The sequence below is a fragment of the Dreissena polymorpha genome, chromosome 11 (genome assembly GCF_020536995.1).
Source record: "Dreissena polymorpha isolate Duluth1 chromosome 11, UMN_Dpol_1.0, whole genome shotgun sequence".
Taxonomy (NCBI): domain Eukaryota; kingdom Metazoa; phylum Mollusca; class Bivalvia; order Myida; family Dreissenidae; genus Dreissena; species Dreissena polymorpha.
The window spans coordinates 66,190,369-66,204,672 of NC_068365.1; the positions used below are offsets into that span (position 1 = coordinate 66,190,369).

Consider the following 14,304-nt stretch of genomic DNA (forward strand, 5'->3'; position numbering starts at 1 on the left):
GTTCGTGTAAAATTATGACTAATATATAAGTTGTTATGTAACGTGTAAACCATGTATTCGCAAACTCATGGAGCTGGTCCCATCTCACTTATGTCATGATCAGGGACGACACCTTACGCCTTAACTGTAATTTCACAAAGAAGGGACGTGCATGTGCGTTAAATGTCATCCCAGATTAGATTGTGCCGTTGTATAGGCTAATCTGGACGACACTTTCCGCTTTGTGGAATTTTTCGGTTAAAGGAATCTTTTCACGCTTTGGTAAATTGACAAAATTGAAAAAAGTTGTTTAAGATTCGTAAGTTTTCGTTTTAGTTATGATATTTGTGAGGAAACAGTAATACTGAACATTAACCATGCTCAAATATAGCCATTATATGCATCTTTTGACGATTTTAAAACCTAAAAATTATAAAGCGTTGCAACGCGAAACGATTGAATAATTTGGAGAGTTCTGTTTTTGTCGTTAAATTTTGTAAAACTACGAAGATTGCTTATATAAGATATAAAATACGTCATGTATGTGTACTCGGCGGATTAGCTCAGTAGGCTAAAGCGTTTTTACTTCAGGACTATGGCAGGACTCCAGGGGTCACTGGTTCGAAACCTGCTCCGGGCAATGTTCTTTTCCTTTTATAAATTTTTTTCTTGTTTTTTTTTACTGGAGCTTTGAAATCCAATGTTTACATTTATCAATATAAAGCATTTAATGAATAAGTTAAAAAAATGCCAAAATCTGTGAAAAGGCCCCTTTAAAGGAAGTTTTTCTTTGCTTTACGCTTAAAGTGCCAACCCGTATTTTCCTGTTCGCACTGCACAGGCTTATCTGGAACGACACTTTACGCTCATTTATTAAGTCAAGTTTTCTCAGAGCGCGGCTAATGTACTGTTGATGTATAATTGGAAGATTGTAATGGCGATACCCCTTACTCGTGTTCAAGGGATGGTCCTTCCACACCCATAGGGCTGCCCCCAGCCACTCATCGAGGTGTCAGCGAAGTCAAACCAACAGTCGGTCTCGTCAAAGGTACATTTTCCCGTTAAAATTACTCTTTCTATAAATGAGCCTCTTTCTGGAAAACTAGGTTTAATTATGTGCATGTGCGGACTGCACAAGCTAATCTGGAACGACGCTTTACGCTTCTATTTCTTCTTTACGAAAATCAAGTGAAGGCGGAAAGCGTCGTAACTGGTCAGAATGTGCGAAACGTTGTAGTTATAATTGAACATGATATATGATATGATAGAATATTTCAATACTATTCAGTTCAATTACAATCTTGCAATTTAAACCGAAGAAAAGTATGCACACATCTAGATGTAAGAGATTGTCAGTGCACAATACACATACACGCACATGTTGCAGTAAAATTAATTATTTTCGTCTGCATGAAGTTTCGAGTTTTTCTGTTTTAGTTACTTTTTCGTGGACGCGTTAATTCGGGGATCTGTCAGTTCACATGTTCATTATAACCCAAGGATATATACAGTTCACATTTTCATACCAACCGATTGATATATTCATTTCGCATGTTAATCACAACCCATGAATATATACAGTTCACATAATCATTACAACCGATGAATATTTACATTTCCCATGTTCATCACAACCGATGAATATGTACATTTTGCAGGTTTATTACAATCCATTAATATATGCATTACACATGTTCATTACAACCCATGAATATATACAGTTCACATGTTCATTACAACTCATGAATATATACAGTTCACATGTTCATTACAACTCATGAATAAATACAGTTCACATGTTCATTACAACCCATGAATATATACATGTCACATGTCTATTAGCAACAAAATAACTGTAAAACCCGGGTATTTTATTGCATTTGCGAGCCATGACCAAATCCGAAAAAAAAACTATTTTCCTTAGAGTATTGAAACTGACATTCATATACTTTAACCTGTTAACGTATGCCCCAGTGTAGTGTGATATGTCTGGGATCATATGCGTTTAGCCGTTTTTAATTTACAGAGCATGTTTTGCAAATCAGTATGTGCTTAGAAGCCTTAACTACGCTAAGAACCGTAACTCACTATGCTAGGAACGATTATCGCTGCCTGTCTGCACTGCAGACGACGAATGCTTGAGTATACCACTACAATGAGTGTATATACCAGCTTGTAAGACGACATTGGCCAGTCTAGTGTTTATCATTGAAATCCGTATATATTGCCGCTTTCAGGGAAAACGGGGGCTTAATGCATGTCAAATAAGATTAGCCTGTGCAATGCGCACAAGCTAATCAAGGACGACAACAGCGAACAACTTCAGTGCCTTAAGCGCTTTGATTAACATAGGCCATTAAGACAAATATAGCTCGTTTGCATCAAAACTTCTACGGTAATAAAAATAAAATTGATACATGTGCATATATTTGTTTAATAAGAATCTTTAGTTGCCATCAATTGCCAGCAACTTTATTGAATCTATATTATTTAGGCGAGGTTGGTGTAATTTGGTCGTGGTTGCTCCCACTGGTAGTGAAACATTATAATTGTGTGTTTAAAAAATAAGTTATGCTCACGATCTTTAGGGAAAACATCTGCAAAATGAAAATACTACAAGACGGTATACTTTTAAATGTAAGTTAAATGGGTTTTCCTGAATTCGTTTTCGCAAATAAGCTTGCAACTTTAGGGCTGCAGACCGAAATGAAATGTGATGGTAAGTACGCTATTCGCATATTACAAAAAATATATTAAACAAACTACCTAAGGCAGCAATCCGGCTGTAAAATACATGCGTCGTGTTCTGTGAAAACTTATATGAATGCTTGTGAGTAAAGCGTCGTCACACATTATCCTGTGTAGTCCGCTCAGGCTAATTAGAGATGACACATTCCATCGGTATAGTATTTTTCGTTTTAAGCACGTGTCGTATTAAAAATTTAGCGACAATCCTGTTAAAGCGATGAACTGTTGTATTTCCTTATAAAATAGACCTCCTTTAAATTCTACCAAAGTGAAGAGTTTCGTCACTGATTAGCCCGTGCGTACTGCACATGCAAATCCAGGATAACACTTTATGCAAATGCAATAAGCACAGATTTCCCAGAACGCGGCACATATTTAAACGAGAGTGTGTTATGTTATTCAAAACTGAGCCTTTTATTGTAGGCAATACTTTTTATCGTTTCAGCGCATAAATTAATATTGAAATACTTGATAATACCACTTAATGCTTCCAACATATGCCAGTATGCAAACAAGTATTTGCAAAAGTAAGCCACTTTTAATTGCTCATTGAAAATCAAGGTCGACACTTGCAACTAAACTAAAGTTTTGTTACGAAGAGAATCATGTCAACCTAAAATACCACAAACACGGACAGTTTCGTCACGGATTAGCCTGTACAGACTCACATGAATTAAGCAAAGTTTTCTCAGAGCCTAAATTATCGCACGTTTTTTAAATAAGAGGAGCTCATGATATTTAAGACACAACCCACATCCCATGACGCCATCCCTGAAAACACGTTGCATATATGTTACTATTGACGAGCACTTCAGCTCGGTTACTCGGATATTGTATAAAACACGTTGCATATATGCTACTATTGACGAGCACTTCAGCTCGGTTACTCGGATATTGTATAAAACACGTTGCATATATGCTACTTTTGACGAGCACTTCAGCTCAGTTACTCGGATATTGTATAAAACACGTTGCATATATGCTACTATTGACGAGCACTTCAGCTCGGTTACTCGGATATTGTATAAAACACGTTGCATATATGCTACTTTTGACGAGCACTTCAGCTCAGTTACTCTGATATTTTATATGAACAATTTTGAGGATAATATGAGTCTCGCTTGGACAAACTGGTCATACTGCATGTGAGTAATGTTTCGTCCCGGAGTAGCCTATGCAGTCTGTATAGATGGATCAGGGACGACACTTTTGTCCGCTTTTTTTGGAATTGTGTGTTTAAAGGAAGTCAATTCTGAGCAAACATTCAGTTTGAAAAGAAAGTGTCGTGCCAGATTAGCTTGTATGAATTAACACATGCAAATGCATTCAGTCATGTTTACAGAAAACGAGGCCCATACATTCTATAGTGAAAAAAAGAGAAAAACAAAACGCTATAATTATGTTAAATCTTATTGGACGGACAATTGTACTGCATTGCGATCAGACGGATAAAAATCATACTTAATGCCTCCCGCTTTATAGGGGCATAACACTCAAAAATAAGCCCCGCTCTGGGAAAACGGGACTTAGTGCATGTGCATTAAGTGTCCTCAAAAATTGACATGTGCTCTGAGCTGGAATTTCACTTAGAAAAAAGCACCATTTAAACACACAAAAAACATCAACGCAGAAAGTGTCGTCACTCATTAGCCTTTGCAAACTGCAGAGGCTAATATGAGACGACACTTTACTCACATGCATTAAGCCCCGTTTTCCCAGAGCGCGACTCATATCAAAATTAGTTTTCAACAGTTTGGTGTACGGGGCACTTTCATTCCAGTTCGAAGATCATGTAAACACATCAAACCTTCTGTTGCTATCACCACTTTTGAATTTTAGTTTCGTACGGATTTCATCGAACAACATTTCCTACCAACCTCCGTTAGCAATATGTATGATACAATGTGATTATTAACAGTTTTATGAAAGTTTTTTTTCTTGATTACTCTTCGTTAATTGCATGCAGCGCCATATTTGCAGTAAAACACAGGTGGTTGAGTTTTTATTTTTGTCATAAAACCAGTCGTCATTGTTCACGAATGCGTGGCAATTATACACCTTGGACTAACGCCATGGTTTAATTCAAACACATAAACAGTACAAGTGTTTTTTTTTTACATGTTACTACTACCACTGAATCCGAGTAGAAGCAATAATTGAGTCGCGTTCTCGGAAAAGCGGGCTTAAAGCATGTTTGTAAAGTGACGTTCCAGATTACGCCGTGCAGTCCGCACAATCTTATCAGGGACGACACTTTCCGACGGTATGGGATTTTTCGTTTTAAGCAAATACATACTTAGCATAAATCCTTCAAAGGAGATGATCCCTTTAATGTTTTATAGAGTTGTGTTCGTGTGTCGTATAAACAGATATCGTTACCGGAAATTTAAATGGAAAATGTTGTGCAACAAAAAATAAAATAAGAGCGTTTTATATCTCATTAGATATATGTTACCATACGATATCTAGGGTTGAAATTTAGGGTATTGCTATAAGGAACACGAATTTAACTTTATTTAACGAAATAGTTTGCGAAATATTGGTTGATTTTGAGTATGTATGTTACGTTAACATTCCGGGCAAGTTTCACAAAGACTCATTCCAAAATATAGCATCTAGAGTAGTCACATGATTTGAATTGGTGGCTTTGGGTTTTGACCCTAGTGACCCACTTGCTTGCTTGCCAAAGATACTCTCAAGATAAATATTTTGACTATTTAAAAAAAAAATGAGTCATAAATTTGGCCCCTAGAGTTGTTAGTAAGTTTTTTTAAGCATTGCAATGATCCAACTCGCCAAACAAATTATACAGATAAACAATATGACCAAGTTTCATCAAAATTTAGTCATAAATGTGGCCCTATTCGCCCTAAGTTTTTGACGATCACGATTTGAAATTGGCCTATACAGTATAAAGATATAGTGATATAGTACATGTACCGTCAATATTTAGGAATACATGTTGGCTTCTAGTGAAGAAACACGTTTGTTTTTAAATAACAGCTGACCGTGTGACCTAGGTTTTGTATGCATGTAACCCAGATTCAAATCCGGGCTAGATATTGTCAAGACAAACATTCTTTCATCAATATTGGATTGACAATGTTGTTAACAGACTAAACGTTTGCGACGCACAGCAAATGACGCATGACATATATATCATATATATATATATATATATACGACATACATATATAACGCACAACCTACTACATAGGTCGACAAGACTAATTTATCCCTTTATTCAGCATACACCGATAAATTCAGTATGATCAGATACTGCCAATATAGTCACTATCTACCACAACATATCGTAAATCACAAGTGGCAGACGAAGGTGCTAGTCATTTAACTTCATTTATGAGGAATATTTTGTTTGTTGTATTGAGCAGTCCTATTAAACGCCAAAATACTCAGATCAGTTTTTGTCGAGGCTGCAATAAATGAGACGGATTGCGGTGGTCGAAACATTGTTTATGACTTAGGTCTTTGACTTCCAAAATTAACGACATTGATTAAAGTCTTACATTCAAAAAGTATAAAGTATGAAATAGTGTTTCATCGACACTCCATGTATTCGGACCATTCTTTTAAATAAACATGTGCAAAAATACCAGTGATGAAAAAGCACCATTGTACCTTCTATCGGTCGAGGCAATGTCTCAATGCCTCAACCTTTCAATACAGTATTCGAAAGAAGTTTTTTTTCCTCAACAAACATACACAAATCTAATGTAAAACTATGTCCAAGATAGCGGGATAATAGTAAATATGAACATTTGTCAGGGGCAGATGGGCTGATTTTCAAACAGATACAAGTGGCTAACATTTAAGTATTTTGCACAAATGCTTGTCAGAACTGTTTGAATACTTTATTGTATCCACGGTCTAACATTTCTGGATTCGCTGTAAAAAAGAAGTAATGCTTGTTGTAATTTCTAACATTCTGAAAATATTTCAATTATTATAAACGTCATACCAAGTGTAATTTCACTTTAGCTGGAATGCACGTTTTACATTTATCGATGTTACATGATGATACATTATCAAAACTCATGCATTTAGAGTATATTTTTATTAATACGCTACATTTATATCATGTACAAATAAATTGTTCTGTTATTTTTCAGTCGAACACAAAAGCATATACGATGTGAAACGTAAATCTGTAAATTACATCCTTTAACATTTGACATTTGGATTATTTATGGTGCGTTATTTTTTGCTAACCCAGTCAATTTGCTTCATCTGTATATACCTTCGAGGCATTAAAACAGAAACAACACATAAACCCCAATAGCTTATGTGATGAGTACTTTCATAACAATTTAAACAAATCCATGTCAAGGAAGTTATATTTACCGCCGCGCTGTAATGGTAATTACGAACAAAAGATATTGTATTTAACTAGCCTAAACCTCTATCGTCCTTGCGTTTATCAATGTTATCTCAAGAATCAGGAAGATTTTACAATTGCCTTTAGACAATCAAGTCGCATTCTGAACTACGGTACACCTGTGTTTGACTTAACGCAAACAGGAAATGTTGTATCCCCAAAACTGAGGAAATTAACTAACATGGCTGTAACTAATTGTGCAAACATGTAGATATAAGCACACAAATCTAGGCGTGTAATATTAGTAAGATGTACCTGAACAAAGGGTTCAACACTAACCACAGACGCCACACTTGTATGATAGTTGCTTCCAACATGCAATATTGCGTGATGATTCGCACATTGTTGCACTTCTTTACAATTCATGGTCTTATCCCAGGGCTTGATTTTAACTGTTTGGCCACTTAATTTTTTGTTGCGATTGACTAATGACTAACTCTCAAAACCCCCATTTCTACAAGCAATTACAGTAAGTAGAAGCGAAATAATCTGAATTGTCCTTAAAATATTTTTGGTCAAATTTGTTTTCAAAACTTGTTTATACTGTAATTAACAGTAATTATAGTGTATACTTTTGTAAAAACATCAATAACGAACGATTAAACTGTTGTGTTTTGTTATACGTATTTAGATAATAGTTACAACTTGATTCAAAATTTAAATTGAACTAACTTCGTGCATCACGTGAAATCAAATCATGCAAAGCCACGTTATACCATAAAGCTCATGTTATATTTACAAATGTTTTAAAACCTAGTGAATGCATATTTAATATATCTATATTTTAAGGCATGGTAAACTGCGGGATGGCAGTAACACAATGAAGTCAAGGAACTCACTAAACACCGACCAGCCGTCTGCTCATTTATACCCCTTCACATGTAACCATGTGTCGAACGATTAAGTATCCGTCAATACTTAGCACTAGAATTTTGTTACGTTATAATCCTAGCATCGACTCCTTTAACTTCGAATCGCTTGTGTGTGATATTTCGCGTAATTGATATACTTGTTTTCGACTATGCTTGTGATTTTGTGTAGTTGTCTCTTGATATAATCGATACAAACAAACACAAATCAGAGCATAAGATGAAAATATACTTTTCATAATATAATGATGTATACACCCTATTATAATTAAAGTATCAAAATGTAAATGACGTAATCGTATCAAATTTCCAAGCAGCATGACAGTACTTAACGATTATATTTGAAACGCTGTTGCAGTATGCACTGTTTCCAAGCTTTATTCGCCGTATTACAAGAACACACGTAACATGAGGCAGGATATGCACTATGTGTATGCTCATCACTAAGTAATTTTAAACCACTGTACATATTGTCTGATGTGTTCTGTTCTGATATTAATAACCTATTGATGTTCGTTTTCCAGATGCATTCATTAGCGATTAAATATTTTTACAAAACGTGTTCGGTATTGAGAAACACAGATAATAAATAAAATTGGGCGAAAATTGATTAATTTGCAAAATTTTCCAGAAAAGGTATTATTTGAATCGAACAGGGGACCATTCTGGCCCAATATCAATATTATATATATCAAACAAAAGCAATACAAGTTCACTATTAATAATTTTAGTCACATAAAAATAGTTCAATACATATGCATAGTTTTTTATGAAATAGAATATCTCTATTGTGTATGTAACCGAACTCATTCAATAACGACGTTGATTATATTAAGGTTAAATACCTACAGGAAAGGCATATATGGTTTTCAGATATTATTATCTAGTGAACATGAAAATAAACCGCAACATTTAACGTGTATTTTTGTTATTTCAGCACAGTTGCAGATTTTACCGTTTTGTTATAATAGTAAAAGTTCAAATGTTTTATGAAACGTAGAATAATAGAATACCTTACTAGCATTAAATTAACTGCGTAAATCTTACCTATAGTTTCCCTGCAAACACAGCGTTCGGTCTTCTTCAGATAGCTACATTGGAGTTGATTAAACAATAAAAAGAACACATAAACGTCAGGATATAAAGCAGCGATTCACGTATCTCTACAGTATTAACAACACATTTAAATTCATACTTCAAATATAATAACCAGTGCTTTAACTTTAGCATTCAATTCAAAATATACCAATACACAATTTACTGAACTTAAACTAAATGGTCTGATGATTTCTATTGATATTTTGGTATTTGTATACGCACACATTAACATGAAAGGATTGTAAAGAAAAGAAATGGTGTCAAATTTCAACGCCCTAAATATAGCTCTGTTTTAGCACAAAACAAACGTAATCGGATATCGGTAGACTATCGATTAGAAATCATTTCTTTTTGGTTATACTTAAGAGAAGAGCTATACATTACCAATTATTGATATTATCAGTCCCCGACTCTTCGTTCACATGGTTTTCATATTAACTTAAATATGTACCTTTTTTTACATGTTCTTATTTCATAACATATTGATTGCATGTCATTCTTTTGCTCACAAGGGTTGCAGAATATCGTTTGTTTTATTTAAGACCGAATTGTTTTTAATTCTTCATTTTAATGAAACGTTTGCAAATTCAAATTATTACCGAGCCGCATCTTTTGAGATTATTGAGTCGCGTTCTGGGAAAACTGGGCTTAATTCATGTGCGCAAAGTGGCATCGCAGGTTAGCCTGTGAAGTCTGCACATGCTTATAGGGAACGACAATTTCGATCAAGAGTGGATCTTTGTTAAGAAGAGACAGTTATTATACAAAAATGCATAAAAGCGTCAAGTGTCGTCCCTGTGCGGTGTGCGAAGGCTCATATGTTACGACACTGTACACACATCCATTAAGCCCCGTTTTCTACGGCGCGGCTCATGTGATAAAGATGTGTCTCGTTTTTTTTAAAGAATTTCATTCCAGTGAACAATTTAAACCCTTTAGTTTTGAGTACTTAAAATTGTGAACATAACGTTGTTGTTGTGTTTTAAACGGTTGTTTTGTGGACCTCTTCTATCAAAACAAATAACATGATATATTTCTATACGGAAGGCGTGCACAAACATTTGGTTCACCAATAATATTACAATGAAGACATAAATTGTAAAACATAAAACCTTCAAAGTTGTAGGTTTTTCAAAATATGAAGATTTTAATATAGAGAAAAATATGGAAGTTTTCATCTAGAAAAAAATCACGATTTGTGTATATATAGCTGTACTCTGAACCGAAGTCGAATATGTATGTCACTTCGTTGGAAGGAGGGCGTGTTCAGGAATTCGTGGCCATGTGGTCCGTCGTAAGGGTTGAAGTAAGAAACAAGTCAATATGTGTGTATATATATATATAGTTATATGCAGTTATAGAGGTCATAAATGTATATATTTATAATATTTATATTATTGATATTAAATACTGAATCAATACTTTAAATTAAGTGTCGATCCGGACTTAATGCTATGGATAAACACTTCTTACGAATTGTATTGATACTATTGAGGGTCCGATTATATCCATAAATAATAACCGTATGAAAACTTTTTTTTTTCCCGACCAAAATTAACACAAAATTCTTAAAGGTTCAGACAAAAAAGATCGAAACAACTATACACTCATATTCGAGAAACATGATTCAAATTAAACAAGTTTTGCAATAAAACAGCATTTACTTATTGCAAATCAAGTTGCCGTCACATCATTATTTCCGGTCTTAAAGATTCAACTGGTTGAATGATGGCTACATAACATTGATTCTGGTGAATTGTCACTATTCCTTGATCTCATAAAATAATCCATATCAGCCTTGTACTGGGGAAATTGAGCGTAATGAATGTGCGAAATGCACACAGGCTAATCTGAGACGACACTTTACCCATAAACTTGATTTTCGCTTAGGGGAGACTTCCATTAAACAAACATTACCATAAAATCGGCCTCTTTTTATTAATATTTACCACATTGCTTCCTATCGTAGAAATTCAATGCCGGATCTTTTAACAGATGACTCCATCAAAGTAATACACATATTACATTAGCAAACAAATGAGCGCCTCAATGTTCAAACAATTCCACAAAAGCTCAGTGTGTCGTCTAAGAGGAGCCTCTGCAGTCTGCAAAGGCTAATCAGGGACGACACTTTCCGCATAAACTGAAAGTAGAGACTTGCATGTGCGTAATGTATCAGCTTGTTCCTTTTGTATAGGCTCATATGGAGAAACTATCCGCTATAATTGTGGAATGTTTCATGTAAAGAAAGTATTTTCTTAGAAAAAAATCAGCTTTACTCTTAAAGTGTTTCCATTATTTGCATGTTCGAACTACACAGGCTTATCTGGAACGACACTTAATGCACATTCATTAAGTCGAGTTTTCTCAGAACGCGGCTAATTTAATATTGCTGTATTATTGGAAGACTGTGCTAGCGATACATCTTACCTGTATTCTCAGGACGGCCCTTGGTCATCTACGGAACTGCCCCCACCCCCCTTATCGAGGTGTCAGCGAAGTCAAAGCAACAGTCGGTCTCGTCGAAGGTACATTTGACGCTGGGAACGCACGCAATCTGCGCGCAGTAGATCTCTCGATTTCCAGTTAAACACTTTTTATAAATGATCCGCGTTCTGGAAAATAGGGTTTAATGAATTTGCCTGTGCGGACTGCACACGCTAACCTGGGACGACACTTTACGCTTCTATTAATGAATGTGTCTGTGCGGACTGCACAAGCTAATCTGGGACGACACTTTACGCTTCCATTAATGAATGTGCCTGTGCGGACTGCACAAGCTAATCTGGGAGGATACTTTACGCTTCTTTTAATGAATGTGTCTGTGCGGACTGCACAAGCTTATCAGGAACGACACTTTACGCTTCTATTAATGAATGTGTCTGTGCGGACTGCACAAGCTAATCTGGGAGGATACTTTACGCTTCTATTTAGCAATGTGTCTGCGCGGACTGAACACGCTTGTCAGGGACGACACTTTACGCTTCTATTAATGAATGTGTCTGTGCGGACTGCACAAGCTAATCTGGGAGGATACTTTACGCTTCTATTAATGAATGTGTCTGCGCGGACTGCACACGCTAACCTGGGACGACACTTTACGCTTCTATTAATGAATGTGTCTGTGCGGACTGCACAAGCTAATCTTGGAGGATACTTTACGCTTCTATTAATGAATGTGTCTGTGCGGACTGCACACGCTAACCTGGGACGACACTTTACGCTTCTATTAATGAATGTGTCTGTGCGGACTGCACAAGCTAATCTGAGAGGATACTTTACGCTTCTATTAATGAATGTGTCTGCGCGGACTGCACACGCTTATCAGGGACGACACTGTATGTTTCTATTATTGAATGTGTCTGCGCGGACTGCACAAGCTAATCTGGGAGGATACTTTACGCTTCTATTAAGCAATGTGTCTGCGCGGACTGCACAAGCTAATCTTGGACGACACTTTACGCTTCTATTAATGAATGTGTCTGTGCGGACTGCACAAGCTAATCTGGGAGGACACTGTACGCTTCTATTAATGAATGTGTCTGTGCGGGCTGCTAAAACTAATCTGGGACGACACTTTACTGGTTCAATGAATGTGCCTGTGAGGACTGCACAAGCAAATATGGGACGACACTTAACACTTCTTTTATTTTTTTCGTTTAAGGTATCTTCTCAACGAAAATCAAGTGTAGGCGATGCGCGTCGTCACTGATACGATTGTGCGAATGTTGTAGCTTTAAATTTACATGATATCTAATATAATTGGCAATTGGAATAATACTTAGTTCAAATAAAATCAAAACAAAAGTATGCACACATCCAAATAGATATAAGAGATTGGCAGTGCGCAATACATACACATGCATATCTTACTGTAAAATCAATTATTTTCGTCTGCATGACATTTCGATTTTTTTTTGTTACTTTTTCGTGGATTAGTCAACACATGAATATATACATTTTACATGTTCATTATCAATAATATATACATTTCACATGTTCATTATCACAATTATATACATTTCACACGTTCATGATAAATAATATATGCATTTCACGTGTTCATTATCAAGAATATATCCATTTCACATATTCCTAAGCAAAAAAACTTTACCGCCCGGGCATTAGCGGAGCCATGACCCAATCCGAAAAAATACTATTTTCGCTTTAGTTTTGAAACTTGATATACATATATTTAAGCCTGTTAATTTATGCCCCTTGGTATTGTGATAAATCAAGGATCATACGCGTTATAGCAGTTTTTAGCAATGGCCATTCAGCCAAATATATATTGTTTGCATCAAAACGGCTACGGTAATTGAAATTTAATTGGTACATTTGCATATATTTGTTTAATAAGAATCTTAACTTGCCAGCGATTGCTAGCTCGTTTATTGATTTTATATTATTAAGTCGAGGACTATGTACCTTCGTCGTATAGTTCGTTCTTGCTCCCACTGGCAGTGAAGAATTATTGTTTTTGTTTTAAAATAACACGCAAATAATGGTCACGATCTTAAGGGTAAACATCTCCAAAATGAAAACATTCGTTAAGCGTCAGTTTTGTTATCAGCTCAGAAGCATTACATTGTCATAAATACGGTATACATTTAAATTAAAATTAAATGTTTTTTTTTACATTCTTTTTTGGTGCTAACCTGTTTGCAATCATAGGGTTCAATCCGAAGTGATGTTGTGATGGTAAGTACGGCCTCCGAATATTATTTAAAAAAAACATTCTAAGTAATGCAGTCATCCGGCTATAATAGTAATGCGTCGCGCTCTGTGAAAACTGATTGTTATACATGTGAGTAAAGCGTCGCACCATAAGTCCGCACAGTCTGTTCAGCGACGACACTTTCCGCTTGTATAGTAATTTTAGTTTTAAGTAAGTATCTTACATGTATTAGCGACAATCATGTTTAGGTGATGATCTATGTGCTTTCTTGTAAGAAACCTCCTTTAATTGACAAATGATATAAAAGCAGACAGTCTCTTCACTGATAAGCCTGTGAGGTATACTCAGGCAAATCCAGGATAACACTTTACGCATATGCAATAAGCCCAGTTATTTTGGAACGCGGCACATATTTTAACAGAAGTGTGTTATATTCTATAAACCTGAGCCTGATATTGTTGGCATTTTATTCTGATCGCTTCAGAATAAACAAATGTACGATACCACTTAATGTTATCTATATATGTCATTATTCA

The 14,304-nt window shown here is 35.6% G+C and overlaps 1 protein-coding gene; it reads left to right on the plus strand.

The window, feature by feature from the left end:
- Window positions 1-14,304, plus strand: part of LOC127850612 (uncharacterized) — a 1,644,088-nt gene that overhangs the window by 104,992 nt on the left and 1,524,792 nt on the right.